Here is an 8,051-nt window from a genome sequence, read left to right on the forward strand (position 1 = left end):
CCTTAGCAGTTAAGTCCCATAAGATTTCACACACATTTGAACCTACCAATGGTGATATATTTGTGATAAATCTTCAATACGCCAAAAACAACTTTAGTAAGAAAGCGAATATAAACCTGCACGGGGGTGAAACAGCGTTTTCCGATTGGCTTTCCAGTTCTGACTTTTCAGTGGTCGCTTGGTTATAGCTGATACGACGTGGTGGGGATAGTGCGACACACTGTGTCATTTCAGTTCTCACTACACGGAGCGGAAAGGGTAAAGGAAACTCACGACCAGGAGACGCCTGCCTTCGCCTTCGCCACCCAACCGACAGTCCCAGCAACCAACAACCTTGTCACTACAGTCACACAGAGTCAAACAGTGCATAACATCCAGTGGAGGTAGCATGTCGTGATGGACGAAGTCTGCGGCAGAATACTTCAGCGGTGTGCGGACATTTGCCACACCGGACATTTGCCACGCAGGCCATTTGCCACGACTTTACCTGCTCCAAAGGGTTGGGTCCCTTGTCTGCCCCTCCTCCTCCTCCTCCTCCTGCTCCTCACCTGCCGCCCGACCCGCAGTAAAGGTACTTACTGATCCTTTCCGCTGGTTTACTTAACATATAACCAGACTCTGTTTGTATTTTCCGCCACATGTCTAGAGAGAGTTCCGTTGTGGAAACTACTAAATGCTTCTCGCATTGAAATCCGCACCAACTTTCGAGCCTCAGTAAAACTTCGCCAGTCTTGGAGATTTTGCGTTCGTCTAAATTATATTTGCCTTTTTCGATGCTCCTGCAGCAGCTTTCTGTCGTGTTTTGAGTACCATGGGGGATCAGTTCTGTCTCTTCTTAATTTATTTGGTACGAATCTCTCGAGTGCTGTCGATACTATTTCTTTGAACTTAAGCTACATATGGTCTTCACTTACATAGTTTGGAAGGATTGGAGTCTGTCTCTTAGAAAGACGTCAACCGAATTTTTAGTTGCTTTTATAAATAGATATATTTCGCGATTAGTTTTGGTGAATTTCTTTGTTACGGAATTGAGCCTCGCTACGACTGTAATCCCTGTATCCGTCGTGATGCTCAGGATTATTTGTGGCTAAGAGATTAAGAGATCAAGTGTGTTTTCGTAACCATTTACAATTTGAATAGCCTCGTAAACTAATTGTTCAAAAAATTAAAAAAAAGCATTTAGAACAATTACGGAAGTTGTTTTCTAGCTACAATAGGGTCTGAAAATGTATTTCTGTCAACATACGGAAGGTAGATTGAAGTACCTATTTGTGAGACACTCAAGTTATCTTTGAACTGTTCAGCAACTGTCTCTTCTGAGACCGGGGGTTGGTAAAAGGAGCCAGTAATTAATTTATTCCGGTTGTCGAATATAACCTCTGCCCATACTAAGTCACAGGAACTATCTGCTTCAATGTCGCTTGTGAGCTAGAACACACATTACATTATTTTTCCTTAAGTTGTGCTTCTTGTTCCTGTTGTAGTGCAGATCATTGCAATTACGGCTTTTCCCTCCAAAACCTAGAATGCTTTCTCTGTGACCCAGTAAATACCAGAGCTAAACAATGTAGAACAACAACGTACGTGACTAGCATAGCATTCTGTATTACTTCATTTACTTATTTCTAACATTTTAAAATTGTATGTCGACTTTAGGTGACATGTCAATCATAAATATTCTTATCTCTATTTAGTGAACGTATTTTCAGTCATGTTTTGAACATTGTCCCGCTACACTTTATTAACTAATGTTTCAACGCAAGGGATATCGCATTTTAGAGAGTAAATTAATATGGAGTATGTCGTTCTTCTTTTCAAACATTCCCATACCCATTTCTTCTTTCCTTGTCTTTTGGGCATGCAGTTGTAGTAATTAAAGTAGGCACAAATGCAGTGATCAAAAAGAAATGATTAGCGTACATTCGCATTCTGTTTACATCGTTCCTTTCTTGTTGCTCCCATGGCGATGGACCGTTTCTATCACAAGCAGTAAGCGTGAAAGGAAGCTACCGTACAGACAGAGGAATCTATATACTTGGCTGAACTAATTACATACTGACATAATCGTTGGTATTGCTATCGTTTCCCAAAAGTTATAAATATTTCGATTTCGGAAAAGAAGCTCTGCATTTGGCCAAGATGTCGAAGAAGAAGGTCCCTTACGTAATGGCTGTATCGAGTAAGATGTGGAGACGGCAGTTTGAAAGCGGACAGAAGAAGTACGAGGAAGGGCGTCCCTTACCTGAGGGATCGCTACCTCGTGAAGGGGCAAGTGTGGCAAATGTCCGGCGTGGCAAATATCCGGCATTCACTCCGGCACGTCGAACAGTCGCCCAAGGTGCCGTCTCGGAGGGATATCGACCCACTCCGACGGAGCTCCCCCAACAAATCGGCCGCCAGCGACGGAAGGGGAGCTACAACCAACCTAGGCCTGTTGGCTGTGCCCGGTCAACACTGACAAAGCACAGCACGAAGGCCACCAAGTAGGCCAAGAAAATTACAGTTCTGCCTTCCAGAACTTAGTGGAATTTTGGAAACTGTTTTAATCACTCAAGAAGGCCTCTGTTATGAGTAATCAGAGTTTGCCACTATTTCTGAGCGGAGCTTTAGCCGTGATGAAAAGAAAACTACAATATTTTCCGACTTTTTGCTGTTTTCTCCAAATTCTACCAAAACTAAGCATTTAATTGGGAAAGCAATGGCAGAGCATTAAATTCTGCATAGATTACCAATACTTTGCATTTGATTATATTTTCCTGCAGAAAATCTGTGTCATAAAACGATAATTTTTCACACTCATTTCGAAAAATACTCGTTTCGTCGCTATAAAGCATGCAGCATTTGACGCTTGGCCATTTTAAAGCATAAATTCTTAGGAGAAAAGTTGCAGAGCAAACAAAAGTCAAAGAAAGTGACAAAAAAACCTAGCTGGTAAGTAAATGTGATTCTGAGCTAAGTAACATATTAAGCTATCTGTGTAACCAGTCGTTTATTAATGGAATATTTCCTGAATGGCTGAAATATGCTGAAGTTAAGCCACTGTTTAAGAAGGGAGATAAAGAAATAGCATCAAATTTCCGTCCAGTTTCACTGTTGCCAGCATTCTCAAAAATCTGCGAAAAAGTGATGTACAGTCGGCTTTATAACCATCTTATCGCAAATAACATACTGTCAAAGTCACAGTTTGGATTTCTAAAAGGTTCTGATATTGAGAAGGCTATCTACACTTACAGTGAAAATGTGTTTAATTCATTAGACAAAAAACTGCAGGCAACTGGTATATTTTGTGATCTGTCAAAGGCATTTGACTGTGTAAATCACAATATCCTTTTAAGTAAATTAGAGTATTATAGTGTAACAGGAAATGCTGCAAAATGGTTGAAATCTTATAACTCTGGCAGGACACAAAGGGTGTTATTAGGAAAGAGACATGTATCAAGCTATCAGGTATCATCCAACTGGGAACTAATTACATGTGGGGTCCCACAAGGTTCCATTTTGGAGCCCCTACTTTTTCTTGCGTATATCAATGACCTTTCATTAGTAACATTACCAGATGCCAAGTTCGTTTTGTTTGCCGATGATACAAACATTGCAATAAATAGCAAATCAAGCGTAGTCTTAGAAAGATCAGCTAATAAAATATTTGTGGACATTAATCACTGGTTCCTAGCCAATTCTTTGTCACTAAACTTTGAAAAAACACACAACATGCAGTTCAGAACTTGTAAAGGGTGTCCCACGAGTATAGGTCTAACATACGGTGACAAGAAGATAGAAGAAGTGGACAGCTTGATAATAAATTCAACTGGGAGGAGCACACCACAGAACCGCTGAAGCATCTTAACAAATCTCTGTTTGCAATGCGAATTTTGTCAGACATAGGGGATATAAAAATGAAAAAGCTGGCATACTATGCTTACTTTCATTCCATAATGTCATATGGGATTATTTTTTGGGGTAATTCATCAAGCCAAGCTAAAGTTTTCCGGGCACAAAAACGTGCAGTAAGAGTTATATGTGGTGTGAACTCAAGAGCATCCTGCAGAAGCCTGTTTAGGGAACGAGGGATACTAACTACTGCTTCCCAATATATTTATTCCTTAATGAAATTTGCCATTAAAAATATATCACTTTTTCAAACCAACAGCTCAATTCATGGAATCAATACTAGAAATAAGAATAATCTTCACAAGGATTTAAAGTCTTGTACAAAAAGGTGTGCATTATTCACGAACACACATTTTCAATAACTTGCCAGCAGCCATAAAAAGCTTAACAACCAATGAAATTCAGTTTAAGAGAAGCCTAAAGGATTTATTGGTGGCCAACTCCTTCTACTCCATTGATGAATTTCTCAGTAAAACCAACTGATTTGTGTATATATATATACAGTATACAAGTACAATATAACTTCTGTGCAATTTCAGTGCAGAAATGTGTTCATTGTAAATGTGTGTGTGTGTGTAAGTACAATCTAACTTCTGCACCATTTCAGTGCAGTAATGTGTTCATTGTAAATAAGTATTATAGTAGTTGTATTACATGTTTATTACCTTATAAATAAATAAAAAACTTTTTTATTTTAAATTCAGTGCATTAGTATTTGTAAAATGACTTTCATATAGTGTTCATTAAAAAATGACGATCATTCCACTTGGGACCTGTGGAATGGTACATTAGCTTATTTGTTTTAGTTGTAAGTATTTGTCACATATTGTTGTTTTTCTGACATGTTCCACATCCTGGAGGACCTCCTCACTATGGATCAACTGGAATGAAAGTAAATCTAATCTAAATAGCGCTGTTATTCATTTATATTTAAATGTCCTGGTTAACGACTTACTTCAGCTATTGTTTCCTATTCAATGGCTTTTTCCAATATTCAATTTCTTTTATTTTTGTTAATGGTGTATGATTCCTGTCCTACACATTATCAAGATAACAGTTCCGAAAACTGTGAAATTAGCAGGACAAAAGATTTGTTTACTGAGGTATTGGTGAAAAGAAATGCGTCACGTTTATTATTGTTTTATTAAGAATAAAGAAACGTAATTCAAACAACTTGTTCTTGTGTTACTTACGATTATATAAAATTTTATTAAAGTAACACAATAAAAGTATACTGACTCAGCCTAAAATTAATTTTCGGCTATGTACAATGTTCTTTTCAATTTTACAGTATCACCTCTTTACATACTTGGAGGATGAGGATCCAAATAACACAACTGTAGTTCTTTAATTTCTTCTGTATCCACATCCTTTGTGTGATCTCTTCTTCCTTCTTCCAAAATGCCATCATCTATGTCACAGTCATCAGTGTTAGTAACAGGGGGTTTCAGCTGAAACATTCGTACAGCATTAGCCTTTGCATGTTTTGCAAATGGTAGTACACTTAATGCCGTTTTTACTTCAGGGACAACCTCCATTGTGTCCTGTCCCATACGTGCAGTAAACAGTTTCCAAAGAGTTCCACTGGTGCAGCTTGGATAGACAGTAGTAGATTTGCAAAAGGTCGTATTTTGAAGTCTTCCAGCTCCATTATAGTAGGTTATTTTTCCAAGCTTGCACTTGAAATACGTCCTCACGGAATGCTCCCGGGCAGGTGCTTATGTAGGTGGCAAAAAGGCGATGCCGAATGATGACTTTGAAATAAAATTTTTTAAAGATGTGATAGCGAAGCACATTTAATGGTTTCGTTTATCTTCGCAGTGTCATCAGTCTCATCGGCGGTAACACTGGAATTGCTAAATATCTCTGCTGCTCTGTGGATTATTTTTCGTCCCCAATGCCATGAAGAGCTGCAGTTTTCCTTTGCTGAAAAACGACGAAGTCGTATCGCAACCGCTGAAGGCATGTAGGAACAGAATGTTGCCTTTCGAAACTCGAGGACACTTGAAATTTAGGAGGCTGTGAACAATGTCGCGTTATCTGCCTTTTCCTGACCTCAGCAGAAAAATGTTGAGGGACAATGAGGCTACTTTTCCTCGTGCACATTAAGGTTTGTTCAGTTGTCATGTCAGACCAAATTCCTGCTCAAACGGACATGAGTGAACACTGAAAAAAAAATTCAACTGAAAATAAAAAAATTGTTGTTGGTGAAACTTCCTGGCAGATTAAAACTGTGTGCCGAACCGAGACTCGAACTCGGGACCTTCAAGTGCTCTACAACTAGAGCACTTGCCCGCGAAAGGCAAAGGTCCCGAGTTCGAGTCTCGGTCCGGCACACAGTTTTAATCTGCCAGGAAGTTTCATATCAGTGCACACTCCGCTATAGAGTGAAAATTTCATTCTGGAAATTGTTGTTGGTCTTTAACCATGTGATTTACATATAAATGAATAAGGAAAAATTAAACCATGTGATTTACAAATAAATGAATAAGGAAAAATTAATTTCCAGCTAGGTTTTTTGTCACTTTTTTTTAACTTAGTGAAAATACAGTTTGAAGTTCTACAATTTTTTCTGTTGAAATTTTGCATTAAATTAGCCAACTGTCAGGTACTGCTCATTTAATAGCGACAAACGAGTATATTTCGAAAAGTGTGAAAAATTACCGTTTTTGACGTAGCTTTTTTATAGGAAAATATAATGAAACAGCAAAAGTTTGCAACTCAATCGATGGAGGATTTAATGCTGTACATTTTCGGTAAGCTCGTTTTTTTTTCAGTTAAACGCTTGGTTTCGGAGATATTCGAAAAAGTCCGAGAATTTTGTGGTTTCTTGTTATCACTGTTGAAGCTCTACTCAGAAATCGAGGCAAACTTAGTTATTCATAACAGAGGCCTGCTTGGGTGATTAAAATAGTTTCCAGGATTCCACTAATTTTTACAAGGCGACTCCCTTTTTGGAGGTAATTTTACTGGCCTAATAGTGGGGCATAGAGCTGCCACATCGATTCGAGCTGTCATCTTTATGATGAACGCGGTCAATGACACTGACATCTGGCAATTGCGCGATACCTGCTACTAACATAACCCTATCCTTGCATGATGTCACAGACGGCGAGCAAATCTTCCAACACGTCCTGACAGTGGCAGACGGTTTTTCTTTCCTCGGCGCTTGCCATGATACTTTTTTCCTTCTATCCTTAAACCACTATCCTTCAAATTCTGTCTGCTACCTCTCGATGAACCAACATTAGTGGATGATCTCACCCAGACGTACGGACAAAGTCACAGACCCTCATTCTGCAACTCCTCGTGTGCCTGTTCACGCGTGACTGTTTCATCATGAAGTACGCTAGGAGAGGCTAAGGAATCACAAAGAGTACTTCTACATCTACATCTACATTTATACTCCGCAAGCCACCCAACAGTGTGTGGCGGAGGGCACTTTACATGCCACTGTCATTACCTCCCTTTCCTGTTCCAGTCGCGTATGGTTCGCGGGAAGAACGACTGCCGGAAAGCCTCCGTGCGCGCTCGAATCTCTCTGATTTTACATTCGTGATCTCCTCGGGAGGTATAAGTAGGGGGAAGCAATATATACGGTACCTCATCCAGAAATGCACCCTCTCGAAACCTGGACAGCAAGCTACACCGCAATGCAGAGCGCCTCTCTTCCAGAGTCGGCCACTTGAGTTTGCTAAACATCTCTGTAACGCTAGCACACTTACCAAATAACCCTGTGACGAAACGCGCCGCTCTTATTTGGATCTTCTCTATCTCCTCTGCCAACCCGACCTGGTACGGATCCTACACTGATGAGCAATACTCAAGTAGAGGTCGAACGAGTGTTTTGTGACCCACCTACTTTGTTGATGGACTACATTTTCTAAGGACTCTCCCGATGAATCTCAACCTGGCACCCGCCTTACCAACAATTAATTTTATATGATCACTCCACTTCAAAACGTTGCGTACGCATACTCCCAGATGTTTTACTGAAGTAACTGCTACTAGTGTTTGTTCTGCTATCATATAATCATATAATAAAGGATCCTTCTTTCTATGTATTCGCAGTACATTACATTTGTCTATGTTGAGGGTCAGTTGCCACTCCCTGCACCAAGTGCCTATCCGCTGCTGATCTTCCTGCATTTCGCTGCAAT

The sequence above is a fragment of the Schistocerca nitens genome, chromosome 1 (assembly GCF_023898315.1).
Source record: "Schistocerca nitens isolate TAMUIC-IGC-003100 chromosome 1, iqSchNite1.1, whole genome shotgun sequence".
Lineage (NCBI taxonomy): Eukaryota > Metazoa > Arthropoda > Insecta > Orthoptera > Acrididae > Schistocerca > Schistocerca nitens.